The 14,205-nt window shown below is 41.3% G+C and overlaps 1 long non-coding RNA gene across 5 annotated transcripts in view; it reads left to right on the top strand.

The window, feature by feature from the left end:
- LOC132482197 (uncharacterized) overlaps positions 1–14,205 on the top strand; it is a 109,357-nt gene that overhangs the window by 82,921 nt on the left and 12,231 nt on the right. For all 5 annotated transcript variants that reach the window (XR_009530880.1, XR_009530881.1, XR_009530882.1 and 2 more), the window contains exon 3: positions 11,842–11,968. This is a non-coding gene — a long non-coding RNA (uncharacterized LOC132482197). The remainder of the gene's footprint in view (positions 1–11,841; positions 11,969–14,205) is intronic.

Genomic DNA, 14,205 nt, shown 5'->3' with positions numbered 1-14,205 from the left:
GACACACCTTGCCCTCTACCACCTTCTGGTGGACCTAGCTGACAGCTCTATTGATCGGTTCTGGTAGATTCTCCTTCCAGTATTGGCTTTTCCTGCACAGAATGTGATTTCTAGATCCTAGTTTCTTAGAACAAAAAAGGCACAGTCTTTGGAATCAGACATAATTGGCTTTGAAGGGACTCTTCTACTTGCTAGTTTTATCTCTCTGAGCCTAATTTTCTCAGCTGTAAAAATGGGGGTAATAATCACAACTTGGTAGAGTGTTTTAACTGTTGTGCCTGCCATGTAATTGCTAAGAAAAAGGCAGTTCCCTCACATGTTCCATAATGGTGTATTGACTTTTGTATTCAAAGCAGACATTGATGCCTTTCCCTTCAGCACGTCATTTTCTTTCAGGGTGTTTTCGTAGATGGTGATGGTGATTTCCTTCTAGGGCTGGCCTTGACCACACCATTACCAGAGCTCTGGACTCTGGTCACAAGGCCTGCCTTGTTTGCTTAGGTAGGACAGCCTTGCTGGTTTATCTGGCCTGTGAGTATCTTGTGCTGTTCCTTCAACATTTTCACTATTCACAGTCGCTGACGTCTATCCTTATTATATGCTTTTTTGTTGTAAAAGAAAACACGTGATAACAATGCAAATAAAATAAGCATATTAAGTGAAATGTAAGTCCCCTTCTCCTAGTGATCCTATGTCCCCTAGTTCCCTCCTCCAGAGGCAACTGGTACAGCCACCTTCTTGGGGTTCCCTCCAGAATGAGTCTTACACACATAAGCATAAATGTAGATATTTGCAAGGTCTTGGGGCTTATCATCTGACTCTGCTCACCAGTTTGCATCCTTTTCCTTTCTGTTCATTTCTCTGGAATCATCTCTCTCTGCTACCCTGGTGTGGCTTCATCATTCTCTACTTCTCACCTGCTCTCAACCTGCTGCCCTGACCTAGTAAGACCCTTATCTGGAACAGGAAGAAGTAGAATTCATCGTTTAGAAAGAAAAAAGCATTTCTAGTTTCTATTTCCATTCTGTGTTGTCTAACCCTGCAAAATTAAATTACGCCTGTTCATCTGCCACTGACTCACTGCATTCCATGAGCAAGCCATTTGCATTTTTCTTCACAACAACATCTTTCTCCTCAGGATGCTCTGGCAACTAATGTTTTAAAATTCTCAGAAAAAGTCATAATAATAAAGCCTTTCCATCCTCAGCGTCTAGAAATTGAATTGAAACCAAAGCATAAAGAAGTATTATTGAAGAAGCTAAATAGTTTACAAACTCAGCAATGCCACATAGAAGATTAAATCCAGTCGATTGGGAATTCATTTAGGGCACATCTGCATTCTTTGTTTCTAGACGTGGCCACATACACAGTTCACTAAATGCATCTTCAGAGAATAAGATGTGTTGAGGTATTTAGAAAATGGTAGCATCATACCAATAAAGGAGCAATTAGTTCTATCTGGGGAGGTGATAAATCCCTACAGAACACTGGGCTAGACTTTGAAGGTTGTATGGGAGTTTCTCAGATAGGCAAGAGAGGGAAGGGCATTCAAAGCAGAGGGAAAAATTATCGGAAGAGTGCAGAATTGCAAAAGTGCCCTGGCATATTCTGACAAAGGTGAAGAGTCCATTTTGACTAAGGCATGAAGTGTGTGGCTGGAAAAGTAGGCGAAAGACAGGCTTTGAAAGACACATTCTGTGCTAAGAAATTTGGATTTTTTTTCCTGTAAGATAACAGGAGGGCCCTGGTGAGCTTTAAGTATGGAAGTGATGTTGCCAATTTAAAAAATTTTAGATTATCATGGCAGCAGTGTGGAAATCCGATGGAGGGAGAGGGACTGCAAGCTGGGGTACCAGTTACCAGCTGTTTCTTTTGTTAGTCCCAAGTGAGAAAGGATGGAGGCTTGAGCCTGGGCAGGGACAGTGGGGATAGAGAGGAGGAGTGCATTTAATGACCTGATAGACTACTTGTGGTGGCTGGGGAGGGAAGTGGAGGAAATGAGAGGATGGAAGATGGAGGAGGGGAGTGAGGGTGGAAATGAGCCCACAGAATTTCAGAGTTGGAAGGGGCTGCAAAGATCAGCTATCCTAGGCTAACTAAGTACTTTCGGTTTCATCCCTACATGTGATGGTCTGGCTCTTCTTTGAATATGTCCAGTGACAGGGTGCCCATTATTTCTCATGGCAGCTTACTTCATCTACAGGTTGTTCTATTAAAAGTTCTTCTTTAGGCTGCACCAAAATGCATCAACTAGTATCTTCTACTACTTGGTCCTAGATTAAATTCCTTGGGGCCACACGGGCCAAGGCTAATCCTTTGCCAATGTGAAAGCTCTTCACGTACTTAAAAACAGCTTTCATATACTTCTATGTCTTCTCTTGTCTAGAGTAAACATTTAAAGTTCCTTCAGCTGGTCATCAAATGACATTGTTTTCTACCCATCTATCATCCGAGAGGGCACAAAAGGCTTCCTGTGGAGTAAAGTGTGTCAGTTTCTTCCCTTGTGATTTTTTTATTGGTCCAGATAAGCTCAATGAAAGGAACCTCATATTAAAGTCAACTTGGAAAGGAATAATATGGAAGTATTTGTGAAAGAGGTAATAAAGGCCAGTCTGATAACACGATTTCAGAAGCTTAAGCCTTGAATTGGTTAGGGTTGGTAGTGATACCATTAACATGGATATCAGAAAACAGGAGATGACTCTCACTATGACTTGCAGAATGAAAATGTTAGGAAACCACAGACTCTGGAGTAGGAAAGGCCTTTAGAGATGAGCCGTTCCAAGTCCATCATTTTACAGATGGGAATGGTGGGGTTTGAAGGGGCAAGAGACATGCCCAATGTCCCACAGCTGGTCATTGGCAGAGCAAAGACTAACCTAGGACTTATGATTTCTAATTCAGTGCTTTTCTCCTATACCATGTGTTCCCTTAATTTGGAAGGCAAGCAAGGGCCAGCTAATAAAGGATACTTTTTTACTATCTTCTCTCTAATCACTGTCAACAAATTATATTTCACTCTGAAATATATTTCAAAGGGTATGTAATTATATGAGAAAGTTTTTGAGATTCTTGTATTGCTCTCCAGAGCAGCCCTGCCACATTCACCAAAGACTTAGCAGTTCATGTCACTTTGAGTTTTGAATTGATGTGAACATCAGTGAGGATAAGTCCCCATTAGGGCAAGAATTTGTACACTGAATGTTTTAATAACATGGGAATGTTGGTAAGTCATTTAGAAATAGGAATGGAAAAATTGGCCAATAATGCATATTATTGTGCGATGAAACTACTGATGCCCTGTAATCATACTGCTGCAATATCAGTATAAATAGGAATTCAAAATGATAGAATGCCTCCTGACATGTGAGCAGTGTACATGAATTTTCAAGTGTTGAAAATTGGGAGCTATTGCTAAGATTCTGGGGTATCAGAGACATGGCACACACTCTGAAGGCATTCTGTGGATATTTTTTATTTGAAAAAAATGGGTGCCAATCTCCAGATTTCATATTTATGTAGACCCCCAAAAGTTCACAGTAGCAGACCTCCCATGAATCTAGGTCCCTCTCAAGCTGAGGGCTTCCAGGTGGAAACTACAGTAACTGAGACGAGCCACTGGCCTTGTGTGAAGATGTCCTGCCCCTGGTTCTGTCTCTGTGATGGACTTTCAGAGCCAAGTGAGGACTTAGCAGCATGACCAGATGATAATCTTCAATCTCAAAGGCAGAGTCATTTATCATAGTTGTGTCTGCAAGCCCAGACGAAGTGAATGTAGCACAGTACATAAGCTCTATAGGCATTTTACCAGAAACCAGTGCATGTTGGTCCATCAAGAGGGCATCCCACTCCAAGATAGTCAGAGAAAGGAGGGACCATTTTGAAAACATGCTTCTGTAGGGTTATTCAAGAGTCTGCTATCAGAACTTCTTCACAAGTATCCATCACCAATATGTTTAGACATGCGCAGAATAATCTCAGTGTCTGTGTATGAGTGATTTTTTGAAAAGTCCATTTAAACTCAGATATGGATTATAGTTTCCAGAAAATGTGTACCTATGTAACATTTGTGGGAAAATTAACATCTGATAGAAAGGATTATAAAAAACCTGCTAAATGCCCTTTTAAAAAATGGGCCTAACTCTGTTTCAATCCTAAAGGATGGCCTGCCATTTCAAATCCATGCCATAATTTATATGATATTGATTTTATTGTCACACTTTGAAAATACTCTGTCATGTGTGTTTGTGATGGCCGTAAATGTTCAGAATAACATTTGGAGACCAAGTCACTATTCAGAGTAAGGGAAATTGAGGCCTATGTAGAGAGGTTAGAGCCCATTAATGGGCCCAGTGTTTAGAACTAAGAAACCTACATAAGACAACTTGTCTTGAAAAGCAAGCAAAAGAAGCTCTCAAATAATAGGACTTCAAAATGAAAATTCAAAAATGGAAGGCTGTGTAGCTCAAAGTGATGACTCTATTTAAAAGCCCGCATTTTGTCCTGTCCAGGAATCCTTAAATGATATATGTTTGTAAAAGGAATTGACACTCCAACATCCAGCCACAGTCAGCCCTCCGTGTATGCTGAGGATATGGAACCCATGGATACAAGTGGCAGACTGTACTTTGCCATTTTATATAAGGGACTTGAGCATCCACGGATTTGGGTATCTGTGGGTGGGGGTGGATACCGGGGGACAACTGTATACTAGGCATCAAAATTCTCTGGGTGAGCAGATTATAGCTTTGGCATATTAGCACATCCAGAGCACAGTAACTCCCCACTATAGACCTGGAGCTGCTTGCATCATCAAATCAGTGCCTGGGGACTCACTGCTTCCAGTTGTATTGGTGCTAGCTGGGGAGTCAATATGTTGCTTAACCCAGACTAGCTAAGGGGCTTTGCTCCTGGGAAGGGGTAGGAGAGAAAGTGAGTGTTTTGCTCCCATTTTCCTCGTAGTACATTAGAAACAAAGCACAAAGTTGGCTGGAATCAGTGTTAGCATTGCCCAAAGCAGCTGAACTCTGATTTAACCAGATGCCATAACTATAGCAACAGGGAAATACTGGAATTTTGAGATTAACATGCTACTGAAATTTACTAAATATAGTGCACTTTGTGGTGAGGTGCATATTATAGGTATTTCCTTTATTTTTCAAATGACAGTGTAAGTCAGGCTATGGAAAGAAAGTTAATTTATTATATATAATGGCTGCTGAAGTCTCCCTACTCCCTATTGATCTACATCTATAAATGTGTGTTTTGAAACCAAATGAGATAAATCAGCTTGATTGTCCAAAGCATGGATGGAAATTGGGCTACCATAAAGCTATCTTCAGATTTGTACCGGTGTTGGAATATTCATCTTTGGGATTTAATGGAAATAACTTCGGGCCGAGTTAGGAGACCTGAGTCCCAGCCTCTGTTATATAATCACTATGCGATCTGGGCAGGTCTCTAAAGGGATTCTGGGTCTCAGGTTCCGCATATTTTTAGTGCTGGAGGCTGAACTGTTCCAGCTCTCCCATTCTAGGCTTCTGGAATATTTAGGGTTAAGTTTCTCCCTGCTTTGGCTCTGGAGGGTACTTACTGGAATGAGAAAGAGAGATTCACATCATGAGATCCGTGGATCAGGGAGGTGGTGACATGTATGACTGGGGGTTTTCTTACAGGTTTTCCTCTGGTCAGGGAAGTGCTGTCTCCACTCCACAAGCCCTATAAGGAGATTGGTTATTGGCTTCATACTCCTTCAGTTCTCCTTTACCTCCTTTACCCACAGCTGGGCCTATGTGGCCTCCAGAGGTAGGCCATCGCCGCACTCAGCAAGGCTCTGAGCCCCATCCTGTCTGTATTCAAGGGATACGTAAAGGGTCTAGGGTCATTGAGGCAGCGTAGCTGTAAGTTCCTCTCAGACTCTGTGCCTCAGTCCTAATAAATCGATTCTTGATATCTCTCCGTGACCAACCCCTTGCCTTCTCCTCCACGCCAGGAGCTCATTGCTTGTCTGTTACCCACTCTTCTTTTACCAGAGAGCCTAGGTCCCTGCCTTAGCTTCATACTAGGTGTCCTTGTCCTTTGAAAACTGGAATTCTGCTGCTCTTATCAGTCTTCAGGTCTGAGCCTGGCCACTGCCAGACCTCTCTGGATTTACCCATCAGCCTGCAGAGATCTTTGTCTATAGCTTGTGTCTGAGACTCCACAATGCCTCTTCCTTACTGTCCAGCACAGCCCCTTGTTGCTTGATACTGGCTCTCACTGAAGCTGCTGCCTGCCTTGCCTGGACCTCTGTCTACTGCTTATTACAAGACCCTCTTAAGGTGTCTCCATCTGCTCTGTGGGGACATTGCCCTGTTACTCCCAGGCCTTCCTGATGCTGCCTATTAGCCTCTACTTCTTGTATGTCATTGGAGATCCTACCCTTAGAGCCTTCCTGGGCCTATCTGGTCTCTGGGTCCTGGATCTCCCCAGCTTGGTCTATCCCAACCCCAGCCAATTTCCAGTTAGAGCCTACAAAGTCTTTGTGGACATTTTTTGGGCCAGGTTTTCCTACCTGGGCCCATCCCTCAGGATGGAAACTACTGTGTCCAGACTCACCCACTGTGTGCCAGTTAACAAACAGCCTTATAAAACTTTGCAGTCAATGACTTTGTAGGATAAATTCAAGTTAAAATTATGAGATGGACAGTGAGGGAGAATTTCTGTATCTCTGTAGCCTATGGTAGGGAGAAGAGGTGCTGTTGCGAATTTTTGAGCCAGAAAGAGATAATTAGGTGAAAGGTGAAAAATGTCCTTGAGATCTTTTGAGAAGCAAAGTTGCATGTGAATCTAAGGTGAGATTGTTACTGTTATTAGTAGTCTGCCTAGTAGTATTCAGTTCCTTGCAAAGGTGCATCTGGCTTAATGAAATAACCCAGGATCCCAGCCCCCATAGCAGGGGCATGCGTAGCGGCTAGCTATATGCCGTTGTGCTGAGGACTTATTCTTTCTGAACCTCAGTTTCCTCATCTGCCAAATGAGGCTTTGTGGAGATAATATCTTTGCTCATTTATAAGCTCTCAGGGTGGTGTCAAGAATGCCAGTTAGTGGACAGTGGACATGAAAGTGTTTTAAGAACTGTAATGCATCATACAGATAATTCGGTCTTCTTTGCCAGTTGGGTGGGAGCCATGGACATGGAACCTCTTGCCCAGTGTTGGTGGACAGCAAAGATTGGGATCAGTGAGGGAATAGCAGGTCAGAAATAAGGCAAGTGGCGTGACACGGAGCCAGAGAAGACTGGAGAGATAGAATACAAAGCCAAGTGCTTTAGGGAGCCAGCAGAGCCGACGCACAGGGAAGTTTGAAGGAGAGGAATTTCCTGAGTGGAGAGGAATTTCCTGAGCTAGAGTACAGGGGCTACTGCCTTCTTTTTGTTTGGCACTTGCTGTTGCTGCTCTAGCAGCTCAGACTGAAGCTATTTGGAAGCAGTTAATAGCAGTTAAAAGAAGAGTGGAATGAATGTGAGGGATTATTCTTATAAGGTCTGGCAGGATTTAGGGACCAGGGAAAGGGTACAAGGCCAGTATCAGCTAGCCCAAGGTAAACCCAATTCAAAGGAGAGTGGTAAGTGGCCTAGGTAAGCAGCAAAGGCAGGCTGCATTTGGACACTGTGATGATTAACTTTATGTGTCAACTTGGCTAGGCTATGGTGCCCAGTTGTTTGGTCAAACACTAGTCTGGATGTTGCTGTGAAAATATTTTTTTATATGTGATTAACATTTAAATCAGTTGACTTTGAGTAAAGCAAATTGCCCTCCATGATGTGGGTGGGCCTCATCCAATCAGTTGAAGGCCTTAGGATGAAAGACCGAGGTTTCCCAAAGAAGGAGGAATTTGGCTTCAAGATTGTACCATAGACACCCTTCCTGAGTTTCCAACCTGCCCCTGCAGATTTTGAACTCAAGACTGCGGCATGAATTCTTACCTGAATTTCTTACCTGTCAGCCTGTACTACGAACTTCAGGCTTGTTAGCCCCTACAGCTATGTGAAACAAGTCCTTCAAATACTGCCCTGCTCTCCCTCTCTCCATATATATATGTGTGTGTATGTGTATTTATATATACACGTATATGTGTATATATGTATTTATATGTGTATATTTATATATTATCGGTATGTGTATATACACATCTGTATCTATCTATCCTATTGGTCTGTTTCTCTGAAGAACCCTGACTGAGACAGACACATAAAGATGGCAGTGTAGCTTAGGGCAGAGACAGTTGCAGGATCACTGAGAGCCTTAAGTGTGTGGTCATTGTGAGTTCTTTTACTGACGTTGTCGGTCAGTCACAAATTATTAATTGAGTTTCTGCTCTGTCTACCAAGTGAGTGTCTATTGTGCCACAGAAGCTGGTTGGTACAACCTCTATCGACGCAGATCCCTGAGAGGTCAACCCAGAGCCTCAGTGGAAGGCTCTCACTTTTACACCAGAGAAGTTTTACTCCCCTGGGAGAACATTGAAGGCTGGATGTCCTCCACCATGGGTTGGGGATCTGACTAGAGAGGGCTTCCAGCTCTTTCCGGCTGATAATGGGGTCAAGAAGGACTTCTGAGAGTCTTCTCACTCAGACTTAACAGAGTCAACGCCATGGAAAGTGACTGCTCGTTTGGTCTAGCTCTTCGTTGTACAGATAAGCCCTAAAGAGGAGAAGCCGCTTCTCCAGGCCACACAGCAAGTTGGTGGTGCAGCCAGGCTGATCATTCAGATGGCCAGACAATAAGTAAGGAAGAAAAGAAAGGAGAAGGAAATAGAAGTCTGAATTCCTCTTGTGGTTTTACTATAGGTCATTTGTTGAGTAATTGTCCTAAAGTTAGGAAATGTTCCTATTTTTCCCAGCTGGATCACAAGGAAGGAAAAGAGAAGAGTCTGAAAAGTAAAGTAAAAGAAAATTTAAAAACATTTATAAGGGCCCTCACTGCTAAATCACAGAGTTGAAGATGATCAGTGTAAGTGAGTTTCATTGGAGAGCTAATTAGCTTTCCTAGGGAATTCTCTAATGGCAAGAAAGCCACAGCACTGTCCAGCCACCTTACCACCTTGACCAAAGAGTATTTGCCCTTGTTAAAATAAAGGCACACTTGGATTGCTGTTCACCAGATCTCCCTATTTCTCCCTATATTTGCTGAGGAATTTAGTTGTCTCCCACGAGCATACTAAATTGAATTGATCAATGAAATTGCCATATGTGTTCATTTGTTTTAACTTGACTGATAGCTCCATCCATTAAACCTACAATGAAGTTGTAATTCTTTGAAAAAATATAAATTAAAAAACATCCTGGCAGTTCAGAGTTCAGGATGAATCAGTAAAGGTAACTCTCTTTCCTTTGCAGTCAGTATTGCCACTTTGTGCCTGTGTTTTCCATTTTGGATTTGTTAGTGTAAATCCTCCTCATACATCATTGAAAGTGTTAAGATTTATATGGCAGAATATAGTCTGCATTAGGCCTTTAGGAGAAAGTGGATGACCTAATAGGGTTTTCTACCTTTAATTTGTACTGTTCTTTGTGGGAGGACATTTTAAAATAAACTCTCATATTTGGGAACGTAGTGTTCTGCAAATGGCATATATCATTACCAATATGGGATGTTTTACTGCACTTTCCATGGAGTCCCTGGGCTCCTTACTGAGATGCATCCTCATGGCAAAGCATCTTTTGTGGCCAGGAGGAGGACATTAACTTCTGATCCGCTCCTTCCCTGTTTGGAGCACAGCCCAGCTTTGATCAGCTCCTTAAAGGGCCTTCTGTTTACACCCTCTCATAGGTCTGAGGACAGTATTTGCCAAGTACATTGGAATCTTGGCCAACAGGTGCCACTGGGGCAGGGAAGGTATTCATCAGCTCCTTCCTTTGGTAGCTTTCCTTCTAGTTTTCCTCTTTTGAGGTAGTGAAAACTGCTTCAGGCTGCTTCTGTGATCTCTATATTCTCCCCCTTTTATTTCTTTTCTTTTTATATCCTTTTCTCCCTTCTCATATACCAACTGATGGGACAATTGAGTGACTTTCATCCATTCATTCAAGCATTTACTGGGTTCTACTTCATGCAAAGCACCGTACAATAGTCTGAGGTTTTAGTTATTCTCTTCTGTCTTTTTCCTTCTTAAATTATAAATGTAATACATATTCATAGTAAAAATGCAAACAGTACAAAAGGATATGAAATGAAGAGCCCCTTCACGCCCCTAGTCTCACTCCTTAGGCATAATCATCAGTAACAATTTCTTGTGTATCCCTCCAGAACTTTTCTATGCATACAAAAGTGTATGTATGTTTACATTTATGCAACTATATACATACAGGTTCATACATACACATATATGCTTTTTCAGGAAACACTGGCTAGAGCTAGAAACAGTTTTGTAAATTCACTTCTACGTATATATATCTTGGCACGCTTTCCACGTCAGTACATGCAGTCCTGCTGATTCCCTTTGAGGCTGCATGGTTAAACGTGACTTTAGGAAAGCGCTGAGGTTTTGATGAGTTTTCTATAGAGGGCACTAAAGATGGCCAATTTTTTGAATGTATAAACTCAATTTTCATTCACTGTCCTCAGGTTTCTTTTACTTTTTCTATATATTGAGGGTGTTACACAGTTATGCATTCCAACACTTGAAGGATTCCAGTGGCTTGCGGATGCTTCAGGGAAATCAAAATTAGCTTGATCGGTTTCCCTGCCTGCACACCATTTATCCACTCTGGCCTTGGACCACTCTCAAGGGAGCTGCCAATCCAGCCTCCAGGGCTTGTCTCAACCTTTGATGACAGTTTTTTTCCTCCTTTTCATAGGAGTTTCTCCTTCAGCTTCAGCCTATATTTTCTGGTCTAGCCTCATTGACTATAAAGTTCTTGCTTATTTGGACATGTTCTGTCCTTACTAGTTTTCATTTGGCCATGTACAATTTGAGTCCTCCCTCAAAGAACTGCTAATTCTAGCACACCCTTATTTGAACACTTATTGTACATCAGACTTGTATGTGTCATTTCCTTTAATCCTCACAACAAACTCATGAGGGATGTGCAATAATTATTCCCAAATGATAGATGAGGCACAGAAAAGTTAAGGACATTGTCCAAGGTCACACAGCTAGTAGGTGTAAGAGCTGGTATTTGAACCCAGGTTCATCTGACCCTAGAAGGTGTGCTTTTAACCAGCACATGTACTGTCTCCCTAAGTCAGCAAGTACTTCTTGGCTAGCCAGTCATTACAGAGCAACCCTAGTTTATCTGTGAGCCTGTGCTTCACTAAGGACAGGCCACAACATCCACTTCCTGAGTATGTGCTGCATGCCAGGCTCTGTGCAATAGGGTGGCACTGAATTCTCGCATGCTGGAATAGCATATTCTTAGGAGCTAAACCATGGAGGGGATCTTGGGTGGGAGGAAGCACTTCCTGCTTACAATTCAAGCTGAAAAGGGATTCCCGCATTATGAAGCCCCACAGTCCTTCCTGTGTAATACTGTTAGAAGACCTCAGGCAGAATCAGCAGCTATTGGGCATTTTTGTTTAATCTCTTCATGCTCCACCTCAGTTAAAGACACAGGCTTACAACGCCTACTTTGACCAAAAACACCAATTTACAAGAGGGAAGTGGTCTTTAATTTTATTTTCCAGATCAGAGTTCTCCACTTTCCCTACCAATGCTGCCTTCCCTGGGTGTTGCCTCTTGGAATTCAGATTGATCTGAATGAGGTGTCCAAGATAAAGTACATGGTAACTAGGAGATGATGATTTCTATTCTGGTCTCTCTCTCTCTCTCTCTCTTTTTTTTTTTTTTTTTGTTGATCTCCAGTCCTGATTCTCCAACTGCCTTGCCTTCTTGTTTTGGGGATTCAGAATCTGGACGTCATGGCCCAGTCACTGAATCGGGAATTTCTAAGTCCCTTGGAGTCCAAAAGAAAGACCATTCCAGATGTCAGGTAAATACCTTTCATTTCTTAACTGTCTGATAGAAATTGAATAGTTGGAAGAGTATTTATTTATTTACTTACTTATTTTCAGGTTTTCAGTTTTATTTTATTCCAAGCATGGGAAAATAAACCTGAAAATCTAGAAAGGGAAAGGTCAAACCAATAGCAGTTGTCCTGGAATTATGGGACTTTCTCAATAATAAATGTCTAGATGATGTGCTTATTCCAGTCCCAATCCAATTCAATTCAACAAATACTTGTTGAATACCTGCTGTGAAAAAGATAACGAATGACTAAGATATGGCTCTCACCCTCCAGGAGTTCACAGTCTAACGGGGAAGTCAACATGTACACTGTTCATTCTCATACAAGGAAGATAATAATAAAGGTATATACAGAAATTTAAACAAGGTGCTGTGGGAGTATTGGAGGAGTGAAAAATTAAATTTAATTAGGGAATCTGGAAATATTATGTTTGAAAGAAGATTTTGAGCTTGGTTTTAAAGGGTTGATGAGACTATTACAGGAAGACATTTTAATGGCACTTTAAAAAAGATAGTTTAGGCTGAGGAACCACGCAGCCTTCAGGTGTGAAAACCTAGGGGAATGGCGATTGGTCCAGAAATACAACTGGAGAGGTAAGTCTGACCATTTATGGACTTGCTCTGCAGACAAAAGAAGTGTTGGATTACTACCCTCCCCTAAACAAAGAGGAATCTCTTCCGTATCATCACAGTCTCTGTGTGCTTCTCAGTGGCCTCTTTGTACAGACAGATACCTTCCAGTTACATTCGTATTCATTTGATGAAGATTCTCTATATGGGAAATACTTGACTTTATAATACAGAACACATGCAATTGATTTAAACAGCTCCAATGTATCAATAATGCATTTAATTTATTTCTCTCCCCGACAGTGTATGTAGCTATATATACTTTGATTATATTGACTAAGATTACAATCCATGTTGATATAACCCGAGAGTAGTTATTCATGATCTGGGTGGTATTGCGTTTGAAATTTATCCTACCCTGTCATTGGTTCCACTCACTTTGAGTTTATACTAAACCAGTTCTAGCTGTTACATCAGGTTTCTCTTTTACTAGCTCTATTTATTGTCTTTCTCTGGCATTCCTATAAGAATGTCAGATGAAATTACATCAGATGCTTCTCTCTCTAAGATATGTTAACTTTGTTCCATCCTCTTTCACCATTCAGCTTGTCATCCTATCATGAACAGGAATTAGCTTTGTTTGGTATGATTTGTGTTTGAAGAATCCATATTGACTACTGTTTATCACTTGGGTTTCCCCTAGGTACTCATAAATGACTGCCTTAATAATTGTCCCCACAGCTTACCAGATATTGAAATTAAATTTATGAGTTTAATTCCCTGAGTTCCCTTGGGATTTTTTTTAAAGAAAAATGGAACAAGGCAGTTTCATGACTCACAGCAACTCTTCCATAATAAACCGGTGTGATAAAGAAAAACATTTTGCAGGAAAACAAATTTTAGTTTTAGCCTTCCAAATGATTATTATAAAAACTAACGAATATGATTTTTTGGAAATACTAAAAGACATTCTGTATCCTTTAAAACTATTTATTTATTGTGCTCACACATATTTTTAAGGGCCATAACAGATGCCTAGAAAATGTTAATCCACTAGTTTATAGACTTTACTTTGTGCTGGCAATTGGAAATTTGGTCTTTTTATATTCAAATTGTTGTATGCTTGAAAAATAGCCCAATAATGGCACTTTTTAAAAGGTTATTTTGCAAGTACTGTCGGTCAGACATATGCTAAAGTACTGTTTCAGGTTGCTGAGGCAACCTGCCTGCCACAATTGTGGTTACTATTTATGATTTAATGATAATGCATTGACCTGAAACCCTGAGTCTTACCTTCACTGAATGCAGTGCAGGCACACTGTAGGTAGGCTGTAGGTAGACCATAGCTACCTCTAAATCTCAGTGAATGACTAGCAAGGGATTGATGCACATGTGTTAGCAAACAGTAGGATCCCTTGAAAGGGATGGATGTGTAGAACATTGAACAACACCAAGAGCTCTGGTAGAGTTTAGATTTCTATACTTCCCCAGCGAAGACTCTGTTAACTGAAGCTAGGATTATGTGGAATGACTAGTTTACATGAGTCTTGTTAGAGAAGTAATCAATTTTCCCGACGAAAGCAGTTTGGACCCAGTAAATGAACAACATGCTGATGCTATAGTCCCTTTCCT

The sequence above is a fragment of the Mesoplodon densirostris genome, chromosome X, assembly GCF_025265405.1.
Source record: "Mesoplodon densirostris isolate mMesDen1 chromosome X, mMesDen1 primary haplotype, whole genome shotgun sequence".
In the NCBI taxonomy this organism is placed as follows: Eukaryota; Metazoa; Chordata; class Mammalia; order Artiodactyla; family Ziphiidae; genus Mesoplodon; species Mesoplodon densirostris.
This window is presented reverse-complemented; position numbering and strand designations above follow the sequence as displayed.